The sequence below is a fragment of the Nannobrachium achirus genome, assembly GCF_963921795.1.
Source record: "Nannobrachium achirus genome assembly, chromosome: 4".
NCBI lineage: Eukaryota > Metazoa > Chordata > Actinopteri > Myctophiformes > Myctophidae > Nannobrachium > Nannobrachium achirus.
The window spans coordinates 17,952,294-17,976,266 of record NC_137813.1 but is presented as its reverse complement, the minus strand read 5'-3'; positions in this window follow the sequence as shown (position 1 = coordinate 17,976,266).

Genomic DNA, 23,973 nt, shown 5'->3' with positions numbered 1-23,973 from the left:
TTCTCACATGCGCACGTACATACTTGGTACGTGCGTGCAACTATAGTCAGGGAAGCATCGTTTTGTTCCTGCACATGCAGAATCCCTCAGGAGTCAGGAGTCATTTACCCATGGCATCACTGTCGGGCAGAAACCTTGTACCTCCAAGTTTCAAATGTGCAAGTTTTTTCGTAAAGCAAAGCCTGGCTTCATCGTACAAGACTGTCGCACAAAACTAGTGAAAATAGCAGATCTACAAGCACACAACGCCTCGCATCACGAGGAATGCTGTAATGTAATTAAGTGCTCCTCCCCATCTCATCCCAGTGCATGCTCTCTTTCCCCCCTCTCTCTGCACATTATAGTGTTTTATACTTGCCATGATATTGAATGTTTTTTTTTGTTGTTTTCTTTTTATAATTTTCATCCCACGATTTTGTAACCCATTTTCACCCAGTGCCAATTGCCTATGTAATCCTGGGCTCTGCTCTCCCTCTACCGCGCCTGTGGAGACAACGGACTGACCTCATGCTTCCTTCTATGCACGAGAAGTTCAAGTTGCTTCTTTTCACCTGTCAGCGGGGATTTCCCCGGTTTGGACGTAGCACGTGGAAGGAACACGTTATTCCAACCAGTTGCTCTCCCCTCCATCAGGCGCCCCGTCTGGCCAGGGGGAGGCATTATAGAGACCAGGATTACTGCATGTTTTTGTGAGGGTATCTACCCTAGGAGACACGAGGAGAACATGCAAACTCCACACATTGAATATTTTTGTTGCTATTTTATATTCGATGAATTGAATACCATGGACGTCCAACGGAAACAAGACCGCAATTAAGGGCTTTTTTGTGGTGTTCTGACTGTACTTGTGCTGTACTACATTTTTGTCTAATAAAATATTCAATCGATCAATCCACCCCCACTCTCTCTCTCTCTCGCTCTCTCTCCCCCCCCCCCCCCCCTCCCTCTGACTGGCTAAACTAATAAGTGTGTGATTAATGGTGTGCTAATTGCTGTAATCTTGGTTAATTAGTGGCGGTTCTTCAGTACTGGAGTGCTCAGGGAGAGATGTACTGTGCGTACATCGGACTGATCTGGCTTAAGAGCATGCTGGCACACATGCACACATGCACACGCACACACGCACGCATGCACACACACACGCGCATGCACGCACGCACACACACACCCACACACACACACCTGCGTGGGTGCGCACACTCGCACACACAACCGACACAAATGTACGTGGAGATCTGTGTGTTTTGTAGTTGAGATGTGACCGTAGGCACGTGTGATGGAATTCTATGAATAAAATGTGAATAATGAATGAATATTATACACTGTGTCTGTGTGGTCTTCTTTGTCTCAGTGGAACCAGCTGCTGGATTCAAACCCATTCAATTGCAAATGCGAGCATCTCTACAATACCGTGCTCAACGCAAAGGGAGATATTAGCGTTATAGGCTATAGGAAGGGCTACTCTGCTAAACCCCCCCTCCCCTCCATCCTCCAACCCCCATTATGTCAGGATCTGTCTTCATGTGTTTAATTTTGGGGTGTAATTTTATTGTTTCCTCTTCTCTGTGGTTTACCGCAGTGTTCCTTTTATTCTGAAGTATCGTCCCAGTGTTTCCTTGTAGTTGTTGCCCGTCCCGCTTTACTCACCCTGTTATTTGTTATCCTCTCCATCTGTGCGTGTCTTGTTTTATTCCGCTAGTAGCCTAACATATGATGGTTAACTGAGTTCACCTATATCTCTAGTTCAGGGACGTGCAGAGAATATTAAAGAGGCAGGGACTGAAATTTCTAAAAGGGCCTTTTGGTGAAGATACTGAAAATAGACTTATTCTAAACATCCACTGCCCTTGCTTCTAATATCATTGGATTATTCAATTCAATCAGCTACCTAAATGTGCATGAGTACTGTCTGTTATCTGAATTAATTTTGCAGTATTTTGCTGAACTAAAATATGTCCGGTAACCTGGTAGTCACGATTATATTTGTTAATTATTGGGTTGTCACTGTTCCATGCACTGATGAAAATTACTTTCATAAAACAGATCCTTAATTATGATTGGCTGTGACACGTTCAAAGATGTTGTAAAATGCTCTATAAACTGTGACCGCATGCAGTATCAATTTCAAAATGTCCGACATAGTTGTGAATTTTCATTTACTACAAATTGTAACCTCATAACATTTTAGACAAGAAATAGGCCATGCAGTCGCTCAATATTCATGAAAATATTATACTTTTCAGGGTTCCAATTCATAAATAGCTAAAGATGATTCAGGAAGATGATTCATAGCTTGTAGATTGGCAATTTTTGCTACTTTTGTGTGACATTGGCATTCATGTACGGGGGAAAAAGTTAAAATACGGAGATAAGAGGTTTCTGCACGACAGTAGAGTATATGCATTGTGGCCCTCTGGAGTGGGTGTGGAGATATAAGTAGTGACCTCTCAGTCTCCATCATCACAGTTGCCCAGCCCTGAATTAGGGAGTGCATCTGGATATAATGTAAATGTGGCACAGCAGCCACTTTGTTTGTGCAGACAGCCAGGGACTTAAATAATTATTGTAGTGAAATTGTTATTGAAACAGTGTTTTAATGGGGTTGTATCTATGATTTTCATGTTGCCATATCAGATTTTGCCCTAAAATCACGCAAATCGGTACACAGACTGTCTACACTCATGTCATCAACATGGATCTGTCCCATATAGCGCCACCATCTGGCCGATTTTTTCAAACACGTTTTTGGACACTGCTCCTACACATTTTGCGCTAAAATCACGCTGCGACCTGACGGACGCTTATCTCCCGATTAGGGAGTCTTACTGGTATCTATGATTTTCATGTTGCCATATTCGGTGACGATGTTAAATTGCTTTTATAAAAGCAGAATACTGTATGTGAGACCATGGTTTACAGTGATCTTAGACTCTGCTCCGCATTGAGCCCCCCCAAAAAATAGCCTCCAGTCACAAGTAAATATCCCTTTATTCTTTTGTTTCCTACATTTTCTTTTTGACCCTTTTTTAAATCAATCAAAAAAGCAAAAGTCTTCATGAATTAAAAACGAATTCAATTACTTTTCTGAATAAGATGGTTTACAATGATCTAAGAAATTCCATCAATTAGGAAACAAAATAATGTTTAGGAAGCATTGAAAATAGCCTACAAGCTCACAATGTTTGGGTCTTTTGGGTCTTGAGCTAAAAAGTTTTGGAAGCACTATCGCTTTGGTATAAACTTAAATACCACTCATTTTCAACTTTGAACTATGTCATTAATATAGAGTTGTGTGGAAATAAGAAAAAAAGATTCCAAAAAATTCCAAAAGCTACAGCACCGACTTTGAGGGAAGAAAGATAATTGTACAGTAACAGTAGCTAGTCATGGATGGTGGAATATGATTTAGAGTGGTGTGGGTATGTTTAAAAAGCAGAAGCACGCCAGATGAAGACCTCCGCCTCCAGACCCACATGCACGCTGAATAACTATGCCAGAATATTACTTCTGTTGCACTTCTGCCTCCCTGTTGGCTTCCTAAACTCCTCCGTCTAAATAAAGACTAGATGTAAAAAAGACCTACAGTATACCAACCGAAAAAGTTACAATAATGTAGAATGTTTGCCGTTTGCTTATTGAAGGCAATTGTTGTCGTTGGTCGGGCTGAAACCTCGCATTCATCTCCACATTTTAACTTTTTATGTATTTTTGCAGATCTACAAGCTCACAACGTGTCTCGTTGCGATGCGTTGTGAGCTTGTAGATCGACTATTTTCACTATATTATGTTACTTTGGAATGTTTTCTTTTTTGGACATAAAAGGTTTCCACGACAGCGACGATATTTATAAATCACACAAATGGAATTTGAACCTTTCTACCATTGATTAAACTCCTCTGTTTTGATGCATCCGTTTGTAAGGAGCGTTCAAACGTAACCAACATGTAACCAAATGGACCCTTTAATGCAGTGGATTTCAACCAGTGGTGCTTGAAGGGGTTCCAGCAGGTGGTCCCCGGCTAAATGATGGAGAGTTGCTAACCATATGGACCCTTATAGATCATTACTTAATTTAAAAGAAGTCTACACAATTAGAGAATGTAGAAACACTTTTTCAAAAGGTAATAGGTTTTCAGTGAAATTATACTCACATTTGGTTGGGCTATATTCATCACATTCACATAGCTTGTGTATTTTTATGTATTTAAAATATGACTTATTTTAAACATCCACTGCCCTTGCTTCAATCAACTACCTAAATATGCATGAGTAGGCTACTGTCTGTTATCTGAATTAATTTTGCAGTATTTTGCTGAACTAAACATACTGTATGCTATGTCCAGTACAGAGTACCTGGTAGTCACGATTATATTTGTTAATTGTGGGCTCGCCTATAAGGCGAGCACACTTTAGATATTGTCATTATTTCTATACTAGGCAGGCAGTCAGTGCAAGTATCAAAAAACTTCGGTTCCTTTCTACTCCTACATACTTAGTGAGAAAATGAAAATAAAAACATCAATGTGTTCAGCTTACTGTGGCGACGTGTGCTATTACTTTTTACAGCAATCGGCCAAATGGTGGCGCTGTAGGAAGCCTTCGAAAGTGCGAACTTTGAACAGGTATAGCTCATGCTGTGTTTGAGGTAAAGCCATGAAACCTGTATACACGTATGCGTCTCCTCATGCCGAACAACTTTTACGCTCTGACTTTTGACCTTTGACCTTTAGATCTCCCACAATTTGGAATTATATGAAAAACAGTAAAAATCTATCTCCTCCTGGGTTTTTTTCGTTACGCGCACGAAACTTTTTTCACATGAACTTTGGACCAATACGGTCAGATTGATCAACCAGATTTCTTTTAAAGTGAAATATAATTTTTTAATAATTCAATCAATATTGCGGTTTTATGCAAATTATTCTTCGCCCTCTAAATCATACATGCAAAGTTACACGTTCATGGCATTTGGCAAAGATGTAGAGGGTTAGTCAAAGTATTACTGAAACCAATTTTAGTCCAATCGGCCAAAGGGGGGCGCTATACGAAGCGTTTGAAAATTCAAACTTCAAACGGGCATAAGTCATGACTCGTTTCGTTTTAAGACATGCAACTTGCTTACAAGCGTGCTTTGACTCTGTCTTTGTTAAGTAAGCTCCGCCCTTCGATTTTCCGCCATTTTGAGCAGTTTGTAAAAAATTCTAGAATTTTCGCTCCACGTGCACAAAACTTTTTTTACGTGAACTTTGGACCAATATCTAAAGATCTGTCAGATCGGATTTTTTTTTTAAATTGAAACATGCTTTTTTAATAATTCAATGAATATTGCAGTTTTATGCAAATTATTCTTCTGCCTCTAAATCATACATGCAAAGTAACATGTTCATGGCATTTGGCAAAGATGTAGAGTGTTAGTCCAAATATCACTAAATCCAATCTCACTCCAATTGGCCAAAGGGGGGCGCTATATCATTTTGAGCAGTTTGTGAAACGCTTAAACCCGTTAGGATTTTTTTAGCAATTTGCATGAAACATTCTACACACAATCTAAGGACCTTTATCTAATATGCCTATGAAGTACACACACACACAAAAAGAAAAATAATAACAAATATAGCTGCAAGCAGCGATAAAGTGGCCAAAGCCAAAAACACCTCAAATCATGAACACAGCCTGCAATGTCCGTGAAATCTTGCAAGCACATTCCCAATAGGTCAAGGAACAGATACCACCCTTCTTACATTGGCCTGTTATAATAGCGCCACCAGCGGGTCAACTTTTGGCACAACACATTTTTGGAACAAAATGGACCAATCTTTGACGTCAGTAACGTCAAAGAGAGCACTGCCTGCGATCTTGACATTTTGTACTTTTATAGCAATTGTTTTCTGGCTTGAAGCGAGCCCACAATTGTTTCGAAGGAACAATATTTTTCTAGTTATTGGGTTGTCACTGTTCCATGCACTGATGAAAATGACTTTCATAAAACGGCTAGCTCCGGTCCTTAATTATGATTGGCTGAGACACGTTCAAAGATGTTGTAAAATGCTCTATAAACACAACTGTTTCGTGACAATTTGTGCAAGTCTTTGAATATTTTTGACCCGATTCTATAAGTGTCTTCTAAATCCTTCTAAGGTTTTTCAGAAAAACCTATGTTTCTATGTCAGTGGTGCTCAAATGTTTTCATGTGAAGCACCCCCAAAAATTACATGTATTTGGCCACAGACCCCCATTGCAAAATATGTTGTTCCAGGGACCCCCAGTAGCAAAGATCTAAGTTATTCCTCCCAAGTTTGCTTTGAAAATGATACATTCAAAGATTTGCACACATTTTCAAGATCTTTCAAAAATAGCAGTAGCAAAGATCTAAGTTATTCCTCCCAAGTTTGCTTTGAAAATGATACATTCAAAGATTTGCACATTTTCAAGATCTTTGAAAGCTCGCAGCGCGGCACTCGGTGCCGCGCTGTGAGCTTGTTGCGACCGTCAGGTCGCACTTACTACCAAAACCTCCACCGGCTGTCTGTCCGTCCGTCTGTCCCTCCGTCACACGTCACACTTTTGCCCTGCTCATATCTCCGCAACCGTTGCCCCGATCCATGCCACATTTTGCACACATACTCCTTGCCTGCCAAACTACAACCTCCAAGGACCCCCGGGTGTAAAAAATGACCAAATGTGCAAAAAGGACCAAATCACCACCCCAACGGGGCTGCTCACGGGGAATTCCCGGGGACCACCGACTCCTGGTGCTCCAGAACGGATGCAAAAGTGGTGACGCCCCAAGTGGAGGACCCCCTACACTGCAGCTCACATAAAATGCCGTAACTCGGGCTAGGAGCGTCCGGGAGAGCCGGGGCCGGTACCTATTCGTCCGCCTCGGTGGCGCGGAGACCCCACCCCTCATTTCTCACATGGCCCTCTTCTAGCGCCACCATGAGGCCGATTCTTGCAAAACACATTTTTGGACACTGCTCCTACAATTTTTGCCCTAAAATCACGCAAATCGGTACACACTTGCTCTACACTGATGTCATCAACATGGATCTGTCCCATTTAGCGCCACCTTCAGGCCGATTTTTTAAAACACATTTTTGGACACTGCTCCTACAGATTTTGCCCTAAAATCACGCAAATCGGTACACAGTATGGCTACACTCATCTCTCATCAACATGCATCTGTCCCATATAGCGCCACCATCACATTTTTCCACACTTCTACACATTTTGGCCTAAAATCACGCTGCGACCTGACGGTCGCTTATCTCCCGATTAGGGAGTCTTACTGGTATATCTACTATTTTTCAATGGTTAAAGCATTCAATAATTCTAGGCCTAAATGGCTTCTTAATGAACGCGGTGGGTCTGGACAGCGGGTGTGCTTGACCCATATAAATAAAGGACGTGGTCTGGTGTCTTGCTGTGGGTGTGTTTTGCACCAAGAGGTGTGAAGACGGGAGGGGAGACTCAGCCCTCAGGACGTACATGTACCCAGTGACACACACACGCACACGCACGCACACACACACACGCGCGCGCACACACACACACACGCACATGCACACGCACACGCACACGCACACACACACACACACACACACACACACACACACACACACACACACACACGCTCTGAGACACTCACACAAAGCACCAGACTATATGGTATATGGATTCACACGTGCACACTGCTGTCACGTAACGAGCACCCGGATGTCTTCCCGTGCACGCTCATCGGTCATCACAGCACTACATTACTCTTGTGCGTGCGTGCGTGTGTGTGTGTGTGTGTGTGTGTGTGTGCACGTGAGAGACACGCACACAAGTAGCGTGACTCATTTATGAAGGACATGGAAGCCCTCCTTCCACACACACACACACACACACACACACACACACACACACACACACACACACACACACGCACACACACACGCACACACACACACAGTGAGGTGAGCACTAGGTAACCCGGAGTGACAGCTAGGTGTCTGCAGCACGCCGTCTAGACACATGGGACAGCTGCACTGCCTTCCAGATGTCACACACACACACACACACACACACACACACACATACCGGTATTACTATACTTGTGGGAAATTTTTAGTTTTGTCGATTTTACGAATGCCACATTTCTTTTTACAATTGCCATGTCTGACGCTATAACCCTTCAGCTGAAAGTAGCAGATCTACAAGTTCACAACGTGTCGCATTGTGAGCTTGCAGATCCGCTATTTTCAGTGCACGACGCCAACACGCGCCTATACGTGGAAATCAGGCATAACTTTATATAACCCCCAACCGTAAAATCTAACTTCCAAACGTCAAATCCCAATCCTACCTCAATATTTTTCCTGATTGATTGCTTGATAGATTGATTGAATACTTTATTAGCAGTTCACAAACTTTACATAGGAAAAGACATGACAGGACAGTAACCATTTCTCTTGTGATGACCCGAGAAATTGTCTTCACAAATCACAATGTCTATTTCTCATATTACACATTTGGCCCCCCTCAAGCATAGTATAGTAATACAAGTACAAACACACACTCACGCGAGCGATCGAGCGGATAGCCGGACACACACACATGTGCACGACGTGCGCGCAGACACGCGATATGCCAGATGTGTCAGTGTACCAGGAGTCATAACAGCAGCGAGCCCCAGCTGTTCACATGCACAGTGAGACGGACCAGCGTCTACAAGAGGAGACGGACGTCAAATCCTCCACACACACACACACACACACACACACACACACACACACACACACACACACACACACACACACGCATGTGCGCACGCGTGCACGCACGGACAATTTTTCTTCTCCGTGTGAAAGTAAACTATCTGGTCAACATCCGGGTTTAGTGAATTTCCACAACATGGACACGATGGCTTACTTCAAAATAAAGCGCAGTTAATGGTGGAAAATCGTGGCACATGCATTGTCTTTGGATGATTACAAAAATAATAGCATGTTGCCTGCAAGGCGTTGTGAGCTTGTAGATCTGCTATTTTCGGCAAAGAGGTTTCGTGTAGAGGGGGAAAAGAGCAGACTAAGTACAGAGTGATAGGTCAAGTTTATTAAGTATTGACGGTTCAAGTGGTTAAATATCTGGAAACACATTGACATGAATCCAAAATACACTGATGATTGTGCTGTCAAATGATGAAACTATATGGAATCTATGGGTTGTGGGGGTCCCTGCTTCATCTCTCTCTCGACTAAGGGGTCCTTGGCCTGAAAACGTTGAAGACCCCTGCTCTAAATGTCTCAATAGAAGAGCAGGGAGACCAAATACAACCACCCCAATCGTATAAGACAAAGTGACATTTTATTCATTCAAACAAAGTTACACAGTTAATACTAAACACATACATGAGCTGATAAATATTGATGTATCATTTTAGGTTAAACCCATAAAGTCATTAAAATCAGCCCCACGTTTGCCAGCTGCAACATTAAAGTGATGAACACATCAATGCATTATAATTACAATCCAGTATAATATGATGAATGTGAAATGGACCATTATGCATCACTAATGAGTACTGCAGTAGCCTTACTACTGTATTACTAAGTATTATATGATGCCAAAACTTTTATAGCCAACACTCAAGTGAAATAAACACACTTTCTTAAAAAAATGTACTTGTATTTTCCTTGTATTTCGTCACTGTCAGGCAGACACCTCGTATCTCCCAAGTTTCAAATGTGTATTGTTTTTTTTTTTAATTAAAGCCCTGCTTAATCATACAAGTCTGTCGCACAAAAGTAGTGATAATAGCAGATCTACAAGCACACAACGCCTTGCGATGCAAGGCGGTGTGTGCTTGTAGATCGTCTATTTTCACTATTTTAAATGATAAATACAATGGTTTTGGACATACAGGGTTTCCACCTGACAACCTTTCAGGATTCAAATTCAAGAACAGCATCAAGTAGCAGATGTACAAGCTCAAAAGCGAGCTTGTACATCTGCTTGCCGATCTGCTACTCTTGATGCTTTTGAGTGACGCTGTAGTGTGACCCATTGAGCAATAGTCGTCTATACCAACTCCATAACTGACTGAAACCAGGGCTTGAGGCTTAGCATTTTTCCAAGTAGCATGTGTGCTCCTAAAGTTGAAAAATCTAGTAGCACACAAACGAAAAGTTATCAAAGAATGTGTTTTTCTTTCATTGTGATTTAATAAGTGATATGAGGTCAATGAGGAGGCATTTATAAGCAAAATCATTCAATTCAATTGTTTTAAGTATTCTGTCTGTAAAGCAGTGCTGTGTGACTGTCCATAGCCCTTGCTACTGTTACCTCAAAATTGTATGGGTCCCCAATGCGTTATTTGGAATCGCACATTAGTTCTGGGCAAACCCCGCCCGAGGAAGCTTTTGATTGGCTGACCTGGAGCAAGGGAGCGCTCCTTTTTGATCGCTTGGACCGCGCGGAGGTGCGACCACCTAAACCTAACCCTAACCCTAACTCTAACCCTAACCTTAACCTCAGTAAAACTATACCTAACCCTAACCCGAACCCTAAACCTAACCTCAGTAAAACTATGCCTAACCCTAACCCTAAACCTAACCTCACTGAAACTAACGCTGGTGAGTAACTAACCTGCCAACGGACGTGAAAACAAACGGCTCCGCCGAGAACTCATGTGCGATTCCAAATCAGGCGTCCCGAATAGAATGTTTTTGAGCGTTGTGACAACTTGTGAGCTTGTAGATTGTCTACTTTCAAAATGTTTTCCTCTTTCTTATATTATTTTACAATTTGGCTTATGTTTGAACAGTTTTTATAATATAGTTGATTACTTTTGATGCGGTAATCGTCTTTTTATTGATCTTAAGTCCTTAAATTGTAATTTCACTGTCACCTGGGGCCCCCCCCCCGGAATCATTTGGGGACCTCTCTGGGTTCTCGGCCCACAGGTTGACTGAAGACACTCAGAGAGTCCCGTTGTTGGGGCATTTGCTTGTTGTTCTCGGCTCTGCCCGTTTTGTCAGAAATGTGGTGGTGTCGGCAGTCTGTTCAGGCTCTCCACTCTCGCATTGTGCACTGTCTGTTAGACCCCACTTCTTCATAGAAGACTTGAAGCGTCCGACCCCTGATGGCCTTCACTTCATCCAGGTGTTGCTTGTAGGAGAGTGTCCGGTCCAAGCATACGCTGGGGTACTTGGGGGCTTGATGGAACTCCAGGCGGTGGTTGCCAACATGCACGTCCAGTTCCCTTCTCGTCTCCCGGTTGTAGAGGTGGTAAGCTGCAGACACTGTTTTGCCAAGGCAATGCTGAAGATGCCACTTCTGGAGGTAGTCTGCCAGGATGCCCATGTCTCGGTTGAGGCCATGTTGGACGTCGAAGCAGGATGCCCATGAAGTCGTCCACATAGCTGTACCTGGTAGATGTTGTGTCTGGCATGTCGTGAATGTAAATGTTAAATATCATTGGTGAAAGGATGGAGCCTTGCGGGACACCATTCTTCAACCTTCTGAGCCTGCTGGTCTGGCCATAGCTGGTCTGTAGGATGAAGCTCCGGTTGGATAACATCTCCATGATGAACCGCATCATGTGCCGGTCCGGGATTGTCCTCAACAGTTTCAGATGTAGTCCACGGTGCCACACGGTGTCGTAGGCGGCTGTCAGGTTCAGGAATACTACTCCAGCTTTCTCGTTATCCTGGAAGCTGTCCTCGATGTTCTGAGTGACTAGCGTTACCTGGTCCAATGTTGACCAGCCTCGGCGGAATCCGGCTTGTTCTGGGAGGGGAGTTGTGGGTCCACCACTGGCTCGATGAGGCTGTGAAATCAGCCTCTCCAGGATCTTATATGGGACACAGAGCAGAGAGATGGGCCTATATGACTTCGGGTCTTCGGCGGGTTTGTTTGGCTTTGGCAAGGCTATGACGGGAGGCACGGCGCCATGTCTTTGGAAGCTTGGACCTCCGGAAACATGATGAAAAGAACAAGCATAGCCAGTGAGATGTTCTTTCACTTTGGTGTATGACACACTCTGGGTGGATATTGTCTCGACCTGGTGACTTGCCCGGCTTAAGTTTCTTTATAGCCTTCGCTTGTTGTTGATTTTCTTCCTGAAGGCGACGTTGCATTCCTCTGTGGGATGACGAGCTACATGCTAACGCTATAGCCCCATTTCTTTTGCCTCAGAGAGACAGTGGGGCGTTACGTTCTATCAATGAATCATCGGGTCTCCCCCCCTCTCCTCCACTCCTGTCGCTGCATGCAGGTTGCAGAAAGAGAGGCGGCAGACAAGCTCTCTGGAGAGGAGAGTAATCCCGAAAACAACAGATTTACGTTGCATAGCAGCATCACTGGATGAAATCCTGTAGTCGCACGAGTGCTACAAGAAGCATTTCACAATTCGCACTGTTCTATTTTTAGTAGCAAATGCGAGTAAGTTCTCGTACTGTCGAGCCCTGACTGAAACTCTTGTCACTCTATACAGTGAAAAGGTGTTTCTCATCATCATCATCATCATCATTTATTTACTCACGACCATGATCACATGGTATGGAGCACAGATTACCGTATATACATACAGTATACAATACATAACAGTATAATACAATATTCAAACAGACGTAGCAAAAAGTGGGCATGGCAAACATTATTTGGACAAGGGTATAACACTCTTTAGAAAAGTGTAGATACGCTGGTGTCTCCTAAGGCTACCTAACCGACTAAAACTCTTGCCACACTGTGGCTGAAAGGTTTTTCTCCTGTGTGGCTACGCTGGTGACTCTTGAGGTGATCTAACTGACGGAAACTCTTGCCACACTGTTTACAATAGAAAGGTTTTTCTCCTGTGTGGCTACGCTGGTGACTCTTCAGGTTACCTAACCGACTGAAACTCTTGTCACACTGTTTACAGATGAAAGGTTTTTCTCCAGTGTGGATACGCTGGTGACTCTTCAGGTTACCTAACCGACTGAAACTCTTGTCACACTGTTTACAGATGAAAGGTTTTTCTCCAGTGTGGGTTGTCAGGTGTCTCTTCAGGTCACTTAACTGACTAAAACTCTTGCCACACTGTTTACAATGGAAAGGTTTTTCTCCTGTGTGAGTACGCTTGTGTATCCTCAGGTGATCTATCCGATTCTTGTCACACTGTTTGCAGATGAGAGTCAGCTGATGTGTCTTCACTTCTCCTGGTTGAGTTAACGTTTTGGTAAACTTTTGATGACTGTAATATTCTGGTCCGTCTTTGTCTCCTTGTTCCTGGCTGGTTACAATTCTGGTGATTTGCTGGAAGCATTCTGATGGGATCTGTCCATTTATGGGCATGTGGCAGTAGAGGTCGTCATCATGGCTCGACTGAGATCTGAAGTATGTACAATCAGAACAGCAGACCTTAGTATGGGAAGATTGAGACGACAGTCCTTCCTGGAGTGGCGGTTCATCATCACGTCTGCATCTATACATGGATTGTGATAGGGACAGAGTTTTAGCTTCTGTTGGGTAGTATTGAAGAATTTATGTATGCTCTTCCTGACTATCTATTCTATATTCTTCTCTCATGAACACTGAACACTCTGGTCTCTGTGGAATTAAGTGGAATTCAAAAATATTTTCAAATCTTATACATGCTGAACAGAGCTCTGGTCTGACCTCGCTCACAACACAAACCGGTTGCTGTGCATGCCTGACAACACCGATGTGCGCAGGCTGCCACCCCTCCATATTTGGGCAAGAGTGACGTCATCATTATGACATCACCACCGTGATGGAAGAGATCATGATGGAATAGATCCACATAGATGCCACGCCGTAGTTGGACCCAGTTTATTTTTTATTTTTTTCCATTCAGTAAACGTGGCTGAATCCCAGCTAGAAGCCCAGCACATCCATGTTTTCAGGAAGGTTGCTGGATGCTGGCTGAATGTGTTTGGTCTGCCCGCATCCTTTGTTTGTAGTGTGGGCAGTGGTGGGAAAACATAAGAAAAAGTATCAATACTGCAATTTAGAAAGTAAGTAAAAGTCCCATAATCTAAATGTACTTGAGTAAAGGCATCATACATAAAGTACCAAAAGTACTCATTATGTAGTTTTGTGAGGTATCAAAATGTATTCAAATCTTTTGAAAACAGCCCATCAAGCTCACAGCACGTTGCATCGCAACTGGTTGTGGTCTGCTATTTTCAAATAGCTAAAGTTTAAACAAATTAATCCAGCATGTTTATACTGTGGAACAGAGAAATGGGCGATTACCTGCACAATCTAACATGTGACCCAATGCAGATCATTTTGTTTCATATCCAGTTTGAACCGATTTCCGTTCAAAACAAGAACAGATACTTTTTGAGCAGACAAACACCAGCGTAATGTTGGATTAAATTAAATTGAAAAAAGAAAACGTTTTAAAATATTGCTTCTGAGCTGCAGTGTACTAAGTACAGTACTTGAGTAAATGTGCTTAGTTGCTTTCCACTGTCACGACTGGCTCAGGTCATGGCAAAGGATTGGGGAGAGATGATGTGGTAAAAGTGCAACAAATATTAATTTATTGAATGTAATGCCTACGAGGACTAAATAATGTTGTCAACAACAGAACATAATGCCAAAAGGATCCTATGGAGTGGGAGTCAGTAATCAGTGGTGTAAATGTGGACGAGTGGAACATGGTGTAGTGCGGGGTGTTGGATGGAAAGTAAAACTGAACTTAACTAAACACCATTAAGACTCCCTAAATCGGGAGATAAAGCGACCGTCAGGTGGCATACACAAACTTTGGAAGGCAATGGGAACCAATCAGGAGGGAATATGGGTAATGGGACAGATCCATGTTCATGTCATGACTGTAGAGATACTGTGTACCGGTTTGCGTGATTTTAGGGCAAAACCTGTAGGAGCAGTGTCCAAAAATTTGTTTTTCAAAAATCTCTCCATTAGACCAACGAGCCAATGAGGCCCCACCCTGCTCAAGGAGAGAGTTAGGCCAGGCAATGCATGCCCTTCACCACCCAGGCTTTACTGTGTGGGGCATCACACCACCACTGCCTATAAGATGTCATGTACTGTATAGTCCCTGAGTTCTGGTCTGATGTTTTGGTGGGGTACGGTCGGTCGCGTTGTTTTCTCTCTATAGTTCTGACATGTGAGTTGAACCAGTGTGTGATCAGAGATCACAGGACTGAGTTGCACTGGTAGCAATAACATGGCTTCCCTCATTGGGTGTCACTGACTGTGGTGCTGCCTTATTGTCACGGGGCTGGATGTTTTGTTTGTGAAATGCATCCGTCGACCTCGCTGACTCTCCTGTTGCCTGGTTTCTCCTTGATTTATTAAACTGCTTCCTGGGCTAGCCGGGGCTGGAGGGAGCGACGCTACAGTAGCAGGAGAGAAACAGCTTATCGTCAGTGTCGGGCAGAAACCTTGTACTGTATCTCCAAGTTTCAAAAGTGTCTGTTTTTTCACAAAGTAAAGCCCTGCTTCATCATACAAGGCCGTCGCGCAAAAGTATAGTGAAAACAGCAGATCTACAAGCACACAACGCCTCGCACCACTAGTTTAAATCATTTTTAAAACCATAAATACAAAACGAACGGTTTTGGACATACGAGGTTTACACCCGACAACATATTTTTTGCTTTGGAACAGAAGGAACTGTTGCCTAGTACATTCATTCATAATGATAGATGGAACATATTGTTTTCACTGGCACATTTGGAACGGACAAATGATAGACAAAGACCGATCAAATTGTGTTTTCTGCGGTTTAATTAATCATTTCTTTCCTCTCCGCCCCCATGCTTTATTTCAGAGAGTGTGAGAGAAACCAAGGGAAGAGAAAGAGGAGAGACACGCCTGCAGGGAAGGGATTCAAACTGGGGTCCTCATGCTCACAAGGAGCATATGGTCTGGGTACTGACTCTCCCAGCCACCAGGCACCATGGCTTATTCAATCAATTTTAGTTATGTTTAGGCATGGGACTGGTTTCATTAATTTCTGTCTGCCTGTCTATCTGTTTGTCTGTCTGTGTGTCTATCTGTTTGTCTGTCTGTGTGTCAGCTAATCTTGCAAAGTACTGGGCTGATCAGCGTCAATGTTTGTGCTGCCAGCAGGCCATAGAGACCTAAAATTCCCAAGTATTGTTTTTCATTGGTCAGTGACAACTGCGTCATTTTTGGGGGAATTTATTTATCGCAGAACAATCGTCCCCGCAGGCTACTGGATACGTGTCCTGTGAGCTATTATTGTTTCCATACTCGATGCCTTGTCGAAGGGAGCGCTTGTTTTCGGCAAAGACGACGGAGGCGCGCCGTCTCAAGCTGACTTGAGCCATGCACGTGAGACACCGCAGAGTGAGCTAAAGCGAGCGAGTCGCCGTGTCAAGCGTTGCGAAGTCTGCTTGAGCCGACTCAGAGTTATGTCCTGATAGAGACATAACTCGTAAATCCCTCGTTCCCCCCCTACTTTCTGCGCACCCGCTCCCTACCTTCAGTTCAGCCAATCAATCACAGGCTGCGTCCGACAACGCATCGACTACAGAAACAATAGTCGCGTCCTGGAGGAACTAGACAATCAGGCACAATGCTGTCCTTCCGGCGTATGGGATCTACACTATAATGGCCAATCACAATGTTCCTTCCGCTCATGGTCTTCTTAAGCCGTGACATAATTTTGCAGTCAGACCCCCCACTGGTGCCAAGCAGATTTATTGTCAATATGGGCAGTGCTGTGTCCCTCGCTATTTCAACAGATTCGAGACAAAAATAACGACTAAAGTATAATTCTACCACTTTCCTGTCAACAAGAAAGAGAAGAAAAATGTGCTTATAGTAAAAAGATTCATGGGCGCTGGTGCCTCGTTGGCACCAGAAGTTCTCCTCCGCCTACAAAATGATGTCAGACTTAACATAGGCTAGTCCAGTGGTTCTCAACGTCAATGTTTTTTCCCCCCTGGTGACAGGGTTGCTAGTTGCTATGCTAGTTGCTATAGTCACTGGTTTGGTTTATTTATAGGTTAATCTATGAATACCTTGCTTATTACTTTGACATCTGCATGGCGTGTGTCTTTAAAGCACGGCACAGCATCATGTGTGCTCACAAAACCTGTCTACATTTAAAATCCCACAGCAAGGGAGAGAGAGAGAGAGAGAGAGAGAGAGAGAGAGAGAGAGAGAGAGAGAGAGAGAGAGAGAGAATGAGAATAACAAAGACTTGTCAGACTTATTTCTCCTGGGGTCCTCCCAGCCGCTGTTCATGTAACATTCATCTCAATAAAGCAGGGGTCTTTAACATGGGGTCCTTAGAGTTACTACAGGGGTCCTTCAAATCTTTGTGTGATAGAAACCCTTTTCTCCTTTTTTATATTAAGCATGTGTTTTAGTTTTCTTATTCTGGGAACTTTAGCCAAAAATAGCAGATCTACAAGCTCACAACGCCTCGTGCTGCGAGGCGTTGTGAGCATGTAGATCGGCTATTTTTGGCAAAGAGAAAATAAATAAATACATCACTATGTTCTTTGGAGAATAAAGGTGACTGTGAATGCTGTTCTAAACTGATGCTATTTATGTAGCCAGAGACAGAAGTGTCGAGTGGCCTATACTGAAGATATTGCATTTCCATGGACAGGAGTTGACTTATTTGCTTTCTAAGATGCCTTGTTTTAAATCATCATGCCATAGTTTATTATATTTTATATATTTTCGCCCTCAGCATCATAATTCAGGCCAAAAAAATAAATACATTATAATAATGAATACAAAATAACAATAATTATTTTCTTTTCACTTTTTGTTACACTTTAGGTCTGCTGTTGGAAAGTGGTGCTGGAGGGAAAAAAATAAACAGCAAAAATCTATGTAGCTACACCAAACAGCTTGTGATTACCATTGACAAGACTCTAACAAAATGGCCAAATGATTCACCTTTGAACCCACATCCAACCTTCGGTGTTATTCAGTCGAGTAAAGAGCTTTTTTTTGTGGATTATTACAGGTGTCAGGTGTGTCTCAAAACCAACCAACTGCAATTAATGTCATTGCTTTAGACGATCTTTCATATCAGCCTCATCTTCATTTAGGAGTTGGTGCGTGTGTGTGTGCGTGCGTGTGTGTGTGTAGCCCTATCATTATAAGTTAACGGACACATCTCATTGTCCACTGTCATGGTACCATTTCATTTTGTGGCACATTGTACCAAATGTAATGTTGCTATACCACCAAAATACCACCAAAATGTGGAAAGCCTTACCGAAGGCCATAAAGGAGTGTGGATCACTAGCATCCTTTCAAATTGCCCTGAAAAACCACTTGCAGGCAGCAGCCGTTCGCAACTGGTAAAAAAAGAAAAGAAAAAAACCTAGCCCAGCCCTCCCCTCCCCTGCCCCTTCTTTGTATATACTTTCTGTTTGTTTAGACTTACTGTTTTCTTTTTTCTTTTGTTGTTTTTCATTTTCTTTTCTTTACATATCTACTGCATAGTACTGTGTTCTATTCGTCTCTCATTCAATGTTATATGAGATACTTAAATGGTTTCCTGTGGAAATAAGCTTAGTCTTTTCATGGATCTCCTTTTAGTAGACCTTGTACCAGTGAATTGTACCGTCATGAAACTGTACCTTTTCCTATGCAAACTTCTAATAAAGTCTTCAATCAATCAATCAATCAATCAATCAATCAATCAATCAATCAATCAATGCTATCAGAGAGAAGTGATACATGTTGTCTTATGAGTCTCTCTGTACTCCACTATAAAGAGTAATGCCTGCTGTGTGTCGCCATCTCCTGGATTAATCCTGCAATTGCATTATGTCCGGGATATTCCCCAACACCACTATTTAGATGGTGAGATAAATCTTACTCATCATAGATGCAGATTATTAGCCTGTCTATAGACAATTGTTTCTGGTTAGTTTTTGTCAGAAATCAATGAATTCAATGTTTGTTTATTTTTCTGTGTTGCAGAAATAAAGAAAGAAAGACAAGCCTGTGACTATTAGAAGACAAAGGATGGTGGACATCACAAACGTACTGTAACATGCAGACCTGTGAGGCACACGAAACTGGCCACAAACACTGTTCAGGGGTCTGCCATCAGCATAGTTACAGGGGCCACATGTGGCCAACAAGGGCCATGTTAGAGCCCCCCGACCCCGGGGCCCACAATCTTCACAGATCAAGAACTGTAGTTCTGATAACACAACTTGATAACACGATGGTGTTTGAGAATGCTTGGCCGAACTACTGTTTTATGGAACAGTGAAACGTGTGACTAATAGACAACAATGATTCATTTAATTTATGATGGTGTTGCTTGCTGAAAATAACAGCTCTACAAGCCATGGGTCACATTGCAACATGTTTAACATGTTTGCAACATAGACATTAAAAAGTGTAAATTACATTTTAGTAGCCATCCTTGCCATAGGGCTGACCATACTGACATGATACTGTCATGATACTGTCATGATACTGACCATGATACTGACATGATACTGACCATGTTACTGACTATGATACTGACCATGTTACTGACATGATACTGACCATGTTACTGACCATGATACTGACATGATACTGACCATGTTACTGACCATGATACTGACCATGTTATTGACCATGATACTGACCATGTTACTGACATGATACTGACCATACTGACATAATATTATGATGATACTGACATACTGACCATGATGTGGAGACACAATAATAGTGCCACATGGTGGCAGTAAAGACTAAAGAGCCATCTAGTCGGGTTCATTATGTATTTTTGTTGGATTACTTTGGAGATTAGTAAAACTATACATTTTTGGAATCTTCATGGTGAATCCAAAAATCGGAGTGCAGTGCCCGGCCTCGACCCGGTACGCGGTTTTCCGGAACGGGCGCGAAACGTTCGTAATCTCCTTATGCGGAGCTGAGGTTGGCGGAGCTGAGGTTGCCATGGTTACGTATTGAATGTCAACAGTATGACGTGTTCTGATGTCACAACTCTGGCTGCTGAAATTGTATGAGTATGACGTGTTCTGTATGTCCCACAGCAGACAGATACAGATATCCCCCATATGGGCATAAATGGACACAGGCAAACAGATGGTCAAAGCGGGTCCTATGACAACAGGTATAATGGGGTTTGCATTAAAGGGTGGGGCATTCATTCCCTTAAACAAAAAGCGACAGAGATATCCATATATGGGCATAAAAGGACACATACAGACAACAAAGCGTGGGACTGGGAGGATGACTTGGATGATGCAGATTTCAATGACTGTACAGCTGATCTCCATATATGGGCATAAATGGACACAGGCAAACAGATGGTCAAAACGGGTACAGGTATAATGGATGTTTGCATTAAAGGGTGGATCAGGGTGTTCTGGAACCAGCACAAAAGGCTCTGACATCACGTACGCCACATGCGTCAACACAGACTTCGGAACGCGCGTTCCCCGCTGCAGCGGGGAGTGCAGTGCCCGGCCTCGTCCCAACCCGATACACTGTTTTCTGGAACCTGCACAAAAGTTTCGGAATCTCTGTAAACGGAGCTGATGTCTGACATCAGGGTTTTCCGGAACCGGTACTGTGTCTGCAACACGGCACAGACAGATTCAGAGATCTCCATAATGGGCATAAAGGGGCACAGACAGACAGATAGAGATCTCCATTAACACATCGGATGCCCACGTGGTGTCTACAAGTCAATTTCTTTGATGTCGCTGGAGGCCCACGACGCGTTTGACGCGTTGTACAGTAAACTATACTGTACTGTAGCTACTGCACTTGGCTACCGCGGTGATGAAACAAACTCCATTTCCCAAAATGCAGGCGCAATTACGTCACCCGGACATGCTGTGTGTCTTGTTGACTTCCTGTTTAGCGGCTGCACAAAAATGCTGTTTTCTCCTAATCTAGCTTTTAAATCACTTTCATTTCAAAACGGCAGCCTCTTCTACCTGCCGTAACACAAACACTGTGGCTTAGAAATGATAAAAAAACGGTCCTGACTGAAAGAAAAGATTTTCGCGAAATAAACAGGACATACTCGGATTACATTTACTCGTATTACTTTTCTCGCCAGTACTCTCGCCGGTAGGTAAAATGACGCGTTGCCATGGGCACCAGCAAATTAAGACACGTTAACCACGTGGGCGTCCGATGTGTTAAGGGGCATAAAATGGATGCAGACAGACAGATACAGATATCTCCATATATGGGTATAATGGACACAGGCCAACAGATGGTCAAAACGGGTCCTATGACAACAGGTATAATGGAGTTTGCATTAAAGGGTGGGGCATTCATTCCCTATTTACATCGTTCCCGAGTCGGCCGGTCCTCGACTAGACGCTCAGCCGCCCATTAGGGAGATACAGAGATCTCCATATATGGGCATAAAATGGACAAAGACTGACAGATATCTCCATATATGGGCATAAATTGACACAGGCAAACAGATGGTCAAAACGGGTCCTATAACAACAGGTGTAATAGGGTTTGCCCATATATGCCCATATATGGAGGCCACATCGGCCACATACCACACTAACAGAATCCATATATGGCCAAGATAGATGGCCAAGACAGCCCATATCTGCGTGACTGGTTCTACAGAGAGGGATCTCCATATATGGGCATAAAAGGGTATGATGTCAGATGTCATAGACAAGCAAGCAAAGAAAACACACATCTCACCTGTCTATGGGAGAAGTGATACTGTAACTAGGCCCTCTGGCCTCCTGAAAGGTGAGTTTTCAGGCAATTTTGAAGGATGCCAGTGAGCTACATGTTTTAAGGGAGGTATTGTTGTAGAAGGAGAATTTACCCATATTGTCTTATGGGTTTGTGTTATCAGATCATTGTGCGCACCCTAACCCTCTGGTGTTGTAACTTTTTGGAGATGTTTGGTCAGATATGCAGGTATAGAGGGGATGGAGGGCAGATATGCATTGACTCACACTGAGTCAAATGCCTGATTTACATTAAATGGATATTCCACTTTCAACAGGGAAACAGTTTATGGGCTTTTCTCCACATACACACCCATTTCAAACTTTCAAACACCCATTATTTTTTCTGGTGACTCATTTTACCCTCCTAATACGTGAGCAGGCCGTGTTTTTTTTCGATAACTTTCTTCATTTATTTGTAATAATTATTTGGGAAAATGGAAAAAATTAAATACAAAAAATATTTATTAAAAAAAAATGAAATAAGTTATCGAAAAAACACGGCCTTCTCTCGCATTAAGAGGGTAAAATGAGTCACCAGAAAAAAATAATGGGTGTTTTTAATGAATCTATCATGGTTAAAATGAAGTTTGAAGTTACAATGGTGTGTGTGGGGAGAGGCCCTGGGTCTGGAGGGTCTGGTAACATTTACATCAAATATATAAATATTGAATCAAGCAAATTAAAATCTGTCCAGGGTGTTCATAAAAGCCTGATTAGACGATAAAATTACCAAAAGTTTTTTTGAAAGTGAAATATCCCTTTAAGCCGTTTCTTGTAAATGCCAGTACAAAGTTCATTCTGAACCACAGAACAGCCAAGGAGTGTACACGTACAGTAATAAACACAGTAATAAAGTGTGTGTGTGTGTGTGTGTGTGTGTGTGTGTGTGTGTGTGTGTGTGTGTGTGTGTGTGTGTGTGTGTGTGTGTGTGTGTGTGTGTGTGTGTGTGCGCGCGCGTGTGCGCGCGTGTGTGCGTGCATGTTCTTTTGGGCTTGTTTTCTTAGCCTAGTAAACTGACTCTCCAGGAAGAGACTGGTTTACGAGGCTATTGTTTTCGTACACCTGGTTGCTTGTTTTAGTAGGAAGTAAGAAGTGTGAGTGCTCCGCTAAGAGTTTTATCAGGGCGCGTTTTCACGGCGATTTCTTCCTTCATTTTTAACACCAAGGACAATGAGCAGAGGTACTATAAGACTAAGAAGTAGAAAATATCAGATATTAATTAATGATTATGTTTATATCAAAGTTTACTGCAAAATTATGTAAAGGAAACGTATTTGGGAATCAACTTTATAGCTGCATCAATTGCCCTAGCTACATTATTACTGTAGGTTAAGAAAAAATTGAAAATGTGTAATATTTTCTTCTTGCACAGCCTGGAACCCCTCACAGTGGCTGGACAGCTTTGATGACATGCTGGATTCAGAGCTGCACACTGAAGACCAGTGGAGTTTGAACTTTAACTACAGTCTGACAGTCGACAGCTCCACAGAGGAGCGGAGGAGAGGTTGGAGGGTCTACAACCTCTATGCCTTTGGAAAGTATGTATGATGTATTTATTTCGTAACACGTCTTGTTTATGGTGACGGTTCATTGTCGTATAGAGATATAATAATTTACTGGGAAAGGATATCTCTCCAATAACATGTGCATAATGAGACGGAATATCAGAATCACAATCAATGGGCAAGTGTGTTTTCACATAAAAGAAAATGCCACTAAAGGTCTTATTTTTTCCCTGATATGGCTATCATTCCAGGGGTTACTGTCAGTGTCTGTGTCAAGAAGATGCATACTGAGCTCATATTTTTCATGCTGAAAACATTTAATGCCCCTCTTTTTGCAACACATAAACTGTTTTGTTGGAATTTATTGAGAGTGTAGATTAGAGACAGGAAAATTAGGGCAGGCAGAGAGAGAGGAGAGTCAGATTTGAACCTGGGTCCTTGAAACTCTCAAGGAGCATGTGGCCAATATGGTAACCCGATCGCTCGCCCCACGTGCATGCGTGCGTGCGTGTCTGTGTACTGACTGATGTGCATGTTGTATCTCCCATAGGTTCCGCTGCAGCTCCTGCTCCTGGAGATGGACCTCGGCAAGGGTGTTGCTCTTGTTTCGCTACCGGCTGCGCGAGGGGCCGGGCCGTGGGACGGTGATCATGTGGCCCTTCGGACAGGCGTGCCGACGCTGCCCCGACGACAGCGGCTTCGACCTGCCGGGCTTCACGGATGAAGAGGTGGGAAACACCCTGAGCCACCTGTTTGGG